The sequence below is a fragment of the Callorhinus ursinus genome, unplaced genomic scaffold, assembly GCF_003265705.2.
Source record: "Callorhinus ursinus isolate GAN/ISIS: 27379988/994484 unplaced genomic scaffold, GSC_fseal_2.0 scaffold1, whole genome shotgun sequence".
Lineage (NCBI taxonomy): Eukaryota > Metazoa > Chordata > Mammalia > Carnivora > Otariidae > Callorhinus > Callorhinus ursinus.
The window spans coordinates 145,321,755-145,334,002 of NW_027397063.1; the positions used below are offsets into that span (position 1 = coordinate 145,321,755).

The 12,248-nt window shown below is 42.5% G+C and overlaps 1 pseudogene; it reads right to left on the bottom strand.

Annotated features, from left to right (window-relative positions):
• Positions 1–987: 987 nt before the first annotated feature.
• LOC112833515 (non-POU domain-containing octamer-binding protein pseudogene) lies at positions 988–3,343 on the bottom strand (annotated as a pseudogene).
• Positions 3,344–12,248: the final 8,905 nt, after the last annotated feature.

A 12,248-nucleotide genomic window follows, 5' to 3' on the forward strand; every position in this document is an offset into this window, starting at 1 on the left:
ATTATATTATATTATATTATATTATATTATATTATATTATATTATATACCTGGGTCATGTGATTTGTGCCCAGTAAAGGATGTTTGGGAGGTGTTAACAGCAATTGTCTCTGGATGTCTAGGACTATAGATGTCTTGACTTCTTCTATTGGCTTGTCTGTATTTTCAATTCCTGCTATAATGAATATGTATTGCTCCTTTAAAAATATGTTGTAAAGTTATTTTAAAATTAAATGATATGCACACATGAGGCATCTTTGGCATTCTAGCAGCATTCAGAACCCAATCAAGGGCACTTTCTTCAAGGGATGTTTTTGACAACCCAAGTGTCTACAGACTGAGATTCCCACAGTAGGCAGAAACCCTCTTCAGGGTTCTCAGATCATCAAGCCAATAAAGGGCAGTGTCACCTCAATACTCATGGCTTATGCTCCTGCACAGCCAATAGCAAGCAAGAGCTTCAGTGGGCAAGGGAGCATCAGGTTGGAACTCGGACGACTTAGGGGCTCCCGTGTCAGTTTTGTAATCAGAATGAAGCCTGACTTTCTGGACAAGAAGTACACACTCCTTCCACATTGTTCCATTTACCTAGTGCTAAATAACAAACTCCTGCAAATTTAGTGACTTAAATAATGGGCATTTTATTATGCTCATGAATGTTATAAGTCAGGAGTTTGAGCAAAATACAGCAGGGATGGCTTGTCTCTGCTCCAGTGTCCACAGTCTCAGATTTAAATGGCTGAGGACCAACACATCTGGAAGCTTCTTCACTTACATGTCTGGTGCCCAGACCAGAATGGATCAAAGTCTGGACTCTACGTGTGCAACCACACGTGGAAGCACCTACAAGTGTCCTCTCCATATGTCTTGGGCTTCTCACAGCATGGTAACTGTGCTGCACAGGGGAGAGTCACAAGAATGAACATTACAAGAGAACCAAGCAAAATCTGCATGGCCTTTTTTTTTTTAAGGCTTAAAACGTATTTTAATAAGTTTATGCTGTATTACTGCTCCATTTCTCAGAAAAACTCCAAAGATATCAGGGACAAATCAAACATGGTACACCAATAAAAAAAATGCACAGCATAACTACTTATGATAGGCAAGGCTAAGAGCTACTGTCCGACCTTCAGCACACAGCAACCCTGTTCCCAAGATTGTACTAGGCCTATCAGGAAAAGCTGTGAACAGCAACATCATAGACACAAAAGGGCCGTTCCTGGGTTGTCCTAACCCAAGAAAAAAGATGGGAGGCAACTCAACACAAGATATTTTTTTAAAGATACGCTAAAATGAAAATCTCTAAGAGAAAATGTCTTCCTTAGGACATGAAGGGGTAATATATGGGATATAACAGAACCGTATGTATGTTGTCTGTGACCTCTGTGGACATTTGCCTGAATTCAAACCTGCGAGTGAATGGAACAATGGGGCTAAGGTCATTGGGGGATGCTTGTTTTTGTGGTGTATGTGGCAGTGTCTCTGGGGTTTGGAGGGTATAAGGAGAAACCAAATAGAACAGGATGGACAAAGAATGGAATGATCAAGATTAATGGAGGCTCTAACTGGATCCATTTTGCCATGGTCCCCCCCCCATAGGCCCTCAACAATCACGTGAGACTTCAGGAGTGCACCATACAAAATCAATTAGTTAAACGATATACCACACAGAACTGATTTGTTAAATATCGCCCCTCCCTTGCCCTCAGCCTCCAGCAAACTCCCTCAGAGTAGTACAGGCAAGGAAGACCTAACTATTGGGAGGACTCCCTAACACTTTTCCAGGGCAGAATTCTGGCTAGTCCAAAAAGGGTCCTTCTTTTAAGGGTTTTTGGGAAACTAGACATTGAAATTTTTATTAGTATCGGCGACGTTTGTTTGGAGCAAATTCAGCTCCAGGAGCTGCACGGTTGAATGCAGGAGGGGTTCCACCAATTGCCCCAATTCCTTCCATTGTAGCAGCTTGGCCAAAGCATTCAGTTGTTGGTGGGGTCAATCCCAAGGTTCCAACTGGCATTATAGTGGCAAGTCCTGGAGGAGCTGGGGTACCTGCTGGCACTGGAGCAGGGGGCATGGCGCCTCTGTTGTTGATGCCCATAGCACCTCCCATAGCCATCTGGCCCATCCGTATCTCCTGTTCTCTCGCATCAGGGAATGTTCCCTTGAATCCTTCCTGCTGTCGCCGCATCATTTCTTCCTGTTGCCGCCGCATCTCTTCCTCACGGCGCCCGCATTCCTCCTGCTGCCTGAGCTCCAGTTGCTTTCGTTTTTGCACTTCTTGGTTGTGCAGCTCTTCCAACCTCCAAAGTTCTTGATGCCTCATCAAATCCTGTCTCATTAGCATGACCTGGTGCTCGTGGCGAGCAGCCTCCATCTCCATCTCCAGCTTCTCACAAGCTTCCTTGGTGTTGCGGTCCACTTGGTCCTGCTGCTGCTTCTCCATCTCAGTGAGTGCCTTCCAGCGCATGGCATACTCATACTCAAAGGAGCCAGGCTGTGCAAATCTGGGTGGCTGCTCTCGCTCCTTGTGAAATTGCTGGTTCTTTATAACCAGCTTCTCTGGAAGTCCCTCTTCATCATCCAACTGGTCCATGGGCTACACAGTCACAGGCCGAGGAAATGTGGTTAGCAGGAAGGAGCCTTCACTGCACCTGTCCAGAGCTTTCCGAGCAGCTGGCTTCCCTGAGAATTCAACAATGCCTTTTCCTGAGGGCCTTCCTCGATCATCCATGATGACTACAGCCCTTTCTACCTGGCCAAACACCGAAAAGGCTTCCTCCAGCAGTTCATTGGAAACATATTGAGGAAGGTTTCGGACTGTAAGGGATGCACTATGGCAGGCAAAGCGCACACACAGCTGCTTTCCACGGAGTGGCATGTTGTCCAGTTCTACTTTGGCAATCTCCGCTAGGGTTCGTGTTTCCAAGCAGATAAAGCCAAAGCCCTTATCCTTATGAATGAAGACTTCGCCTGCCTTCCCATATTTCTCAAATAGTTTCCTCATCTCCTCCTCAGTGATGTTAGGACGAAGATTGCCCACAAAGAGCCGGCTATGTTGGGTGAAGGTCTTCTCTCCTGGTTTTCTAAAATTCTTCAGGTCAATAGTCAAGCCTTTATTTTGGCTGCTGGCTTGTTGCCCATTTGCAGGTATTGGTGGCGGTGGTGGCTGCTGCTGTTGCTTCTGGTGGTGCTGCTGGTGGTGATGCTGATGATGCTTCCTTGGAGTATGGTTTTGTTCTCCAAGTTAAAGGTTTTATTGCTCTGCATTTTTGCACCCCTCTACCGACTGTTCTCTCCTCAGAGTAATGGCGACGCTACATGGCCTCTACCGTCCCGAGAAAAGAGCGCGCGACCCTGCATGGCCTTTTATGACCTAGCCTTGGGGCTCACATGGTGTCACTTCCATCGTACTATTGGTCAAAATAGGGGCGCCTGGGTGGCTCAGTCATTAAGCGTCTGCCTTCGGCTCAGGTCATGATCCCAGGGTTCTGGGATCAAGGCCCGCATCAGGCTTCCTGCTCCTCAGGAAGCCTGCTTCTCCCTCTCCCACTCCCCTTGCTTCTGTTTCCTCTCTCGCTGTGTCTCTCTCTGTCAAATAAATAAATAAAATCTTAAAAAAAAAACTATTGGTCAAAATAATCACAAGACTATCCAGGTTCAAGGGGTAAGGACATGGACTCCACCTCTTGATGGGAAGAGTATCAACAAATTTGTGACCATTTTTCAAAACCCCCACATGAATTTATCAAGTTTCTGTTCTGTGACAGCCACTGGAACTGGAGCTGGAGAGAGGAAAAACAGACACATCACTGTACTGAGAATCAGAAGGGGTAGGTACCTCCCTGCCCTGTCTCACCAAAAACTCATTGTCTCAGTAAGAAATTCCATTTCTCCTTCAGCAAGATGAAAATAGTCATGTTAGTCATGTTAGGTCGAGCCAAATAAAATTACCAATACTCAACCATTTCTGACCTAAAAAATACTTCATTTGGTCCAGCCTAATACTTGACCTAACGTTACATTGAAATGTAAGGCTAATACATGATAAAATATGAAATGTTCCTGGAGGGGAAATATTTAATGCTCCTTAGTTTTTTTAGCTTTCTTGTATGGGATTTTGTAATATTTCTACTAAATTTTAAAAGAAATTGATATTCTCTGCTGGCTCATTTTTTAATTAAATAATTAATGTCTAGTCTATCGCCAGAGTATATGTCCTGTGAATATGGTTCTACTCTAGTACATCCTGGTAAACATCTTTTCTAAAACCTTTTTAGGGTTTCATCTATGGTACTCTAATGATGCTTACTTTTTATTAACAAAATTCTGGATCCTTACCAATTTTATATCATATTTGAATAATGTGTCAAATGTTACACTATGCTAATATGTAATGTCCTCAGTATTCAACAGGTAACTCTCTCTGGTTACACCATGAAATAATGGTGGTTGTGAAACACCATCTGCACTTAACAATAGATCACATTTTCTACTGTTATAGATATTTAACCACTGAAAAAGTTGGTATAAGAATATAATAACATATTTATAGTATATATATATAGTATATAGTATACTATATTTATGTATAGTATAAATAGAGGTAGGCAAGAAAATATTTCTGGGCAAAACTAAAAAATCAAGAGAGGTAAAACAATAAGCAAATTACTAAAAGGTAATTTTGCTGCAAAATATAACTGCAAAATAATAACACACTCTCTCTTGAATGGCCCTGAAAATTAGGTCTAATGACAAATTGCAAGATTGGGATTTTCCAAATGTGTTTTGAGCAATGGACTATTGAGGTATATAGTCTCTCAAAGGCAATTTTTCAAAAGGTACAAGTCAGTATCAACATTTGTTTTCATTCTCCTGTAATAGCCCTAGATTAGCCAGATTACTTCACTGGTAAGGTAGCTAGTATTCAAGCCCAAAATAATAAAAGCCTAAATAAAGCCAATTAAAACAGTGCATATGCCAGGATCAGCTATGAAGAAAAAGAAAAAAATCCTGTTTTTGGATCTGAAGACCCAGAACTGAACTAATTGGTAGGGTGACCAACTCATTCCACTTTGCCCAAGACCATCCTCATTTTAAAACTGAAAGTCCCATGCCCCATGAACTCCCTCAATCCCAAGAAAATAGGGCCAGTTCTTCAGCCTACTTACTAGTCAACCTTGAGTGAATCATTTCACCCTTAAAAATTCAATTTCTCCAACTGCAAAATGATTTTTTTTAAAAAAACCTGATTTGTGTACTTGCTAGGAGAACAAAAGAAACAATGTTTCAAAGCACACTTTTTCATGTCTACAAGCCTTTTGTCACCTGACCCAAGAACATCCAGGCGGCAGCCCAGCCTTCTAGAAATCTTACAGTCTTCGTCAGTAGCCTTTGTTATAAAAATTCCATAAATAATTCCATAAGTGAGAGATGCTGTTGTCCCTCTTTTTCCAAAAGGGCTCTGTGTGCTGCCTAAAGTCAGAAGAACCCAAAAGACCCATATCCCAGGAAAGGTGTCTTGGAGGAGCCCCACATTTAAAAAATGTTTCCAAGGAGGACTTGCTTTGCATTTATTTCTCTTGCCAAACAAGAGTCTCAGTAACCACCCTTCATATTTAGAACTGAATCCCCCTTTCCTCCCACCCCAAACAAAAAAGCAATAGCTGGAGGGGCAGAAGGAAAAAAGTATGAAAGCTCTGTTTTCAGCAAATTTTGAAAATCTTTTCCTTCCAAGAGCTATCAGACACATTTCTTTTTCCCAATGCAAATTAGTAATCGGAGAAAAAAGAAAATGCTTTCAGACTATTACACTAATAAAGAAGACATCAAGCCTCTACACTCAGAAAGCTGAGCAGAAATAATAATGAAATTTTTCAGTATCGTCTAATTAAAAGTTGCCAAAATTAGCATATGTGCCCCTCTCTGGGCTCAGTAGTGGCTGAGGCCCTCCCTCACTGTCCCCCACCGCACATCCTGCCCTCCCTTCCCACTGTGCCCCTTTTCTTCCTTCACCCGTGTGCTCCCCCATCTCCAACGCTTCTCTCTCTCTCTCTCTCTCTCCCTCTCTCTCTCTCACACACACCTGGAGACAGTAACAATACGCAGCTCCCAGTGATCGGAGAAAATGAAAATCACCTTCCTAGAGGAAGGAAAGTGCATTTGACATCCCCCTTGTTCCAGGACTTGAGAGACTCTGATATAATTACCTCAGAGAGGCTGCAGGCAGATGGCAAGCTCGGCAGCCCCATGTCCTCAGTCAGCAGGACACTGCCGAGATGCTCTCCGTGACATTTTGTTCAAGATGTTTCCAGCACACAAAGCCGAGAGCTGGCAACCAGCAAAGGAGCCTGCGGAGCATTCGTTAGCCTGAAATTATGGCCATCTCACACTTCTGCTCCACAGGACCATGCCTCCATCGCTCTGCCCGGGCCGCAGGCAGAGATCAGGGACATGATCGATGGCCACATACCTTATGGAGAAGCTTAAGAGCGAGCATATGGTGGAGGGGGCACAGAGGAGACATTGGTGAAGAGTGTGCAGTGCCTGACTCTGGCTCTGGCGGGATGTCATTCCCCTCCACTTCTCATCTGTGGGAGCCATCTAAGGAAGTCAGTGCAAGCTACTAACGGCTAGGCAGAAGCTGTGATTATTGTGAAAAGATAATGGAGGACTGAAGACAGTGTGGCCCCACCAACACTCTCCCCCTTGAATTCCCATCTCCTCAACACCCACTTTCCAGGAATTTCTCTGTCAGTGTCTATAGCTATCAGGGTAACATACCAGCTGCTGTAATAAACAGCTCCAAATCTCAGTGGCCTCAGGTAATAGGAGTCCATTTCTCTCCTCTCTGTTTATTTCAGTGTTATGCGGAGGTCAGCTCCCCTTGGTGCCTCTCCTCCCAGAAGATCCAGGCTCCTTCTCTCAAACACATGGCCTCTGAGGGAGAAGTGAGAGCATGGACAATTGCACAAAAGGATTTGCAGTCAGGCCTGGAAGCATCCTTTGAATGTGAGGACACTGGAAATTTGTTGGTCTTGAGGAGAGTAAATGAGGTCAGGCATGAGAAGCCAGAAAACAGTGTGCTAAGTCTTCATGATTAGTGCTTTAAAAAGACAACTAAAACTGCATTAATGTGTCACTACTAATGAGGAATTTTCAATAATTGAGACAAAACTGAGCTTACTTTTGTCAGCACATCTACTCCTAGATGCAATTAGAGTGTAAATTATGCAGAACAGGGGTGTTGGAATATCTAAGAGAACCTGCCATTTTTAGCCAACCTCAGGATCCCCCCAAGAGGAGATCCTCTGAACCCAGATCCAAGTCACAGTGTATAATGCTTGCATGTGGAGAAAGTTAAGTTAGATAGAGTGTGGGCTCAGGAATTGCCTTGAAGGGACAGCAAGCTCCTGAAGGGAGAGCTCAACCAGAAGGAAGGAAGGAGGGAGGATGGGCAGAAGCATGGCCCATTGGGCTGACCATTGTCATGGCAGGCATTAGTGAGCCATCTGTTTTAGTGACCACAACCAGAGACTTCATTCTCCCCCCACAAGCCGCCCCCATGGGTCCCTATCCAGCACTGGGGGGCGGGGGGGTAAAGGAAATAAAGGAGTCAGAGCCCTTGGGTGGCAATTGACTGGGGCAGAGGGCAGATTAGATCTGACTTCAGGCATCTCAGAAGCTTGTGTACTAGAAATTAATAAACCTACTTAAAATCTCTTCTAGATATGAATCATATGTTATATATAAATTATATAAAGCAATCTCTTTTAATATCTACACATTCAAGCAACATTAATTAAGCACAAACCAACCATGTGCCACACTCTGTGCCAGGTGCCAGAGTGATTATTCACCTGGTTGCTTCCAAGAGTTCACAGCCTGGGACCTTATTGCAAGCTGCATTGTGTTATATAATTAAAGTAGGAAAATAGGTGCTGCCTCTCATTGCACTAGGAGAATAAAGCTCTACGAATCACTGTGCTGAGAGAGGCAAAGCAAATTTCTCAAGGTCACACAGCTAGGAAATGACAGAGGCAAAATTCACATTGAAAGTAGAATTGAACTTCCTGAAGTCTGTTTCATTTTAGACTTGATACTACATCAGACACACATTCCCTGTGGTTAATTTTGCTGCATTTTGTTTTTTGTTTCTAGAGTTTTTCAGTCCAGGTTTACTCCAACACATAGGGCCATAATTTGAAACATCCATTCCCTTTGCCAGAATGTCATGAAAGCTAACAAGATCATGTTTTTCAGTGCTTTGATCATACAGAAGACAAACTCAAGCAGAAGTTCATATTGTTATAGTGATTGTAGTGATTATAATTAATATGAGACAACATAATGATAAGAACATGATGTATTTATAATGCCCAATTAGAGTCATTTTATCATTATTTTCTTCCAATGCCTAATGATCATGATCATCATTATTAATAATGATCATAACCACAGGAAGACAATAACAACAATGATGACAAACAGCTCAGTGTTCTCAGAGAAGAGGACTCCTCCAACAGTCTCTTGTCGGTCAGAATGACTTTGTTAGTTATGAAGTGACAGTTTAATTATAAATGACAAGCAGCATTGCTCTACAGAAGGAAGAAAAGGCAACTCAAGCCACCAACACAATACTGGGACCGTGCCTCCCCCTTCTCCACCACAATTGTTATGCAAACATATACTCAGCCATAACTCCGAGGCCAGCCTCCAAGCCAGCACCAAGGTTCATCTGTCAAGAAGCTGTGCAGTAGGAAGGTCCATGTCTGAGGTCCCTGCTCTCCCCCTGGGTCTGGTTCCTGGGACCACGAAGAAGGGACTATTCTATTTTCATACAGACTCGTGATGAGACCCAGTTTGGTGGTTAATTTTTAGTTTGGAGGCTCAAGTGTGAACTTGACAGGGCTAAGGGATGTCCAATATATATGTATATATACACATATATATATGAAATATGTATATTAGATACACATACATACACACACACACACACACACACACACACACATCACTGGTTCTGTTTCTCTGAAGAATACTAATATACCTGGCCTACCTTAGAAACTAAAAGAAGATACTTTAGGTCTAAATCCACATATGCCTGAGATGTGTCCAAATATATTAGGGCCTAGAAAATGCTAGCTAGGGCTTGGACCCCACAATAGAAGTTCACAGCACACTTCAAAAGAGAAAGATGGTGCTTATTTGCTTGGCAGATGCTACACACATTGTCCACTTTGAGCAACGGTAAGGCCATAGTGCTCTAGCTAAAGACCTCCTTAGCATTTGTCACTTCTGAAACGTGGACCTTTCTATTCCTGCCCTCCTCCACAGCTGCCCCACTTGTGCTACTGGAAGTCCTTCTCTCCCTCTTTGTTGAACAGCCATCCCTGCCCCTGCTTCTCTCACCAAAGAGGCAAAACTGGTGTGAACATTAAAATAATCACCAGCCTCTAGCTCTCTAATGACACGCTCACCCAAAAGCAGGCTACAGAGAAAGACAGTAAGACCATCTGTGAAAGAAGAAGGGGAACAGAAGGTGGAGAGAGAGAGAAAATGGCAGTCATGTCCAGCAAGAGGAGGAGACCAACACAAACCCCCAAAGAACTTTTATTCCTGTGGTCCGGAACATAGTAAACAAAAAACAGTGACCTTATAAATCCTGGAGGTACACAGACATGAAACAATACATATTCATGGACTCAGGAAAGTGTCATTGAAATTCATTCATTCATTCATTCAACAAATATGCATTGAAAGTACCAGACCCTGGGCTAGACCATGAGTATAAAGCAGTAGACAAGACACACAGTCCAGTCCCAGGAAACTCACAGTCTAGATAAGACAGGCAATAAAAAAACAAGTTATAAATAGTGGCAAGCACTCTAAGGAAAGAGTTTGAAACCCAACCCTGTAGAACAAGCAATCTGAGCATTGACAGTTTAACTAGTCTGGATCCACTGTGCACTGTGATAAACATTTGAACCTCATACTCTGAGTCCAGTGTGGTTGTTTCCAAATAACAAGACTCATAAGTATAATTTTTGGAGCAAATACCAAGTAACGTTCAACGTACGAAACCAGCAGTGGTATCAGCCATGGTGAGCACAAAGCTGACTCTAATATCTTGGACTTTGTGGTGAGTTTACCAGTGCTCTCCAGCACCAAAACTTGGGGCAGAACTGGTTCGAAGAAACAGGAAGCTGTCATATTTCCCATTCACCCAAGAATATTCTTAGGCTATGAAGAGGCCAAAAATGTGCAACATGCAACAGTATCATGCAATTTTAACACCTACCACCCAAATTAATCCCAGAGCTTTGTCGACAATGCAGAAGAGTTGCACGGGTAAAGGCCATAATGGGGAGTAAGCAGACAGTCATAAACAGTCCCGGAATCCAGGAGAGGGCTTTATTTTGCCATCAATTTCCCCTTCATGCCACACACAATTCAACTTCTATGAACACCCAAGATGTCCTCTCTAATGTCCCTTCTCCTTCTTGTTTCCATTTCTATCCTCCAGTCCTCTATTCTCACCCCCAGGGTCTTGGGTCTACCCTTGGTAACCACAGGGAAATACGTACTGCCATTTGTAAGTGGAGGCTTAAAGCTTTCAGAGTCTTCAAACTGGAGTACCTACAAGTTCTTTCTCATGATAATGTTGACCCCTCCTTCAATATATAACTTGGATGAATTCCTATGTGTCTCTGCCTCTTTGCCGAGTGAGGTGAAAAAGAAACCTACCCTACCACATTTGGTTTTGTGGAGCTAAGATTGTTTTTCAATGAAATTAATCACTAATGGGCCCTTTCACACCTGAGACTATACACTTTCCCATTCCCCAAAGCCTGGGGTAGCTAGAACCCACATACTCTTTAGTTTGCTTCCTAAACAGGCCCTGCCCAGAGCTAAGGCTGTGGCACTCTGAAATTGTGGACCAGCCATATACCATCCTTATTTTCCTGAGTGTAAAAGTTTAAATCCCAGTTACAGAGAGAAAGTAAACTTAATGGGGACTTGGAAGCCAACATCTATGCCATTCTAAAATCCAAGCTCTAGTCTGAAAGAAACAAACTGTTGAGTTCTTTCAAAAGAAAGAAGGAAGATGTGATAGAAAGACTACAGGAAGCCATGGTCCATCCAACTCACCATTTGCTTTCCACCTCTGGGTCTTTGATCATCAATAGCTCTTCTACCTGTAATCTTCCCATACTCCCCCAATTAAATACCTAGCAATAATTTTAGGCTTAGTTAAAAGGTTGTTTTGTACAGGAAGACTTCCCTTATTTATTTCCTTCATAAACAATAATATTACAATAGTAACATATATTGAGTGTTTACTGTAATGTCAGTACCATGTGTATTTGTTCCCATACAATTCTCAAAACCATATTATCAATATTACTGTTATCTTTATCATTGTCCTTATTTATTATTATCATTGTTGTCATTATTGTTAAGCTCACTTTTCAGATGAAGCCTATGAAGGCTTAATTTTTATAAAGTCACATAATCAGAAAATCGTGGAGCCACAACCTTTTGCTATCCATTATAACACTTGACCATTTATAATAGCTATTAGAGTAGATGGCTATTGAAATTTCTATAGGACTGTACGCCCTTGACTTTGATTCTGCTCCCCACTCTATTATCATTAATAATACCCCTTCCTGTCCCCATCTTTAAGGAAGCCTGTAATATAGCAAATGCTCAACAAATGTTTTTACTTGAACTGAACTATTTAACAAGAGGCAGGATGCAGATAAAGAGATGGCTACAACCCTAACATAAGCTTAGTCATTACTTTGAAAGCATGGTCTTGGGTTAGTCACACCACTTCAGTTGTTCCACTGAAAAGGCAAAGAAGCCTGGCTAGCTAAACAGGTGGTAATTTCAGGATCAGAAACAAGGCCAACCATACTAGCCATCCATCCCTTTGGAGACATCTTCAAACAGATAAGAAGATCCTGGAATGTCATCTAACTGGCTGCAGAAATGTGTATGTGACACCCATGCTGTCGATCCCATTGCACCACTCTCCCACTAGAAAAGCTAATGTGCATTGCAGAGCTCCAATTCACTTATTTAAGAATAAATTTCTGTATTTGTTTTCTATCGCTAAGCAATAAATTACCACAAACTCAGTGGCTATAAACAACACTCATTTTATTATCTCAGTTTCTGTGGGTCAGGAGTCCATGCATAGCTTAGCTGGATTCTCTGATCAAGGTCTCAGGGTTGAAATCAAGA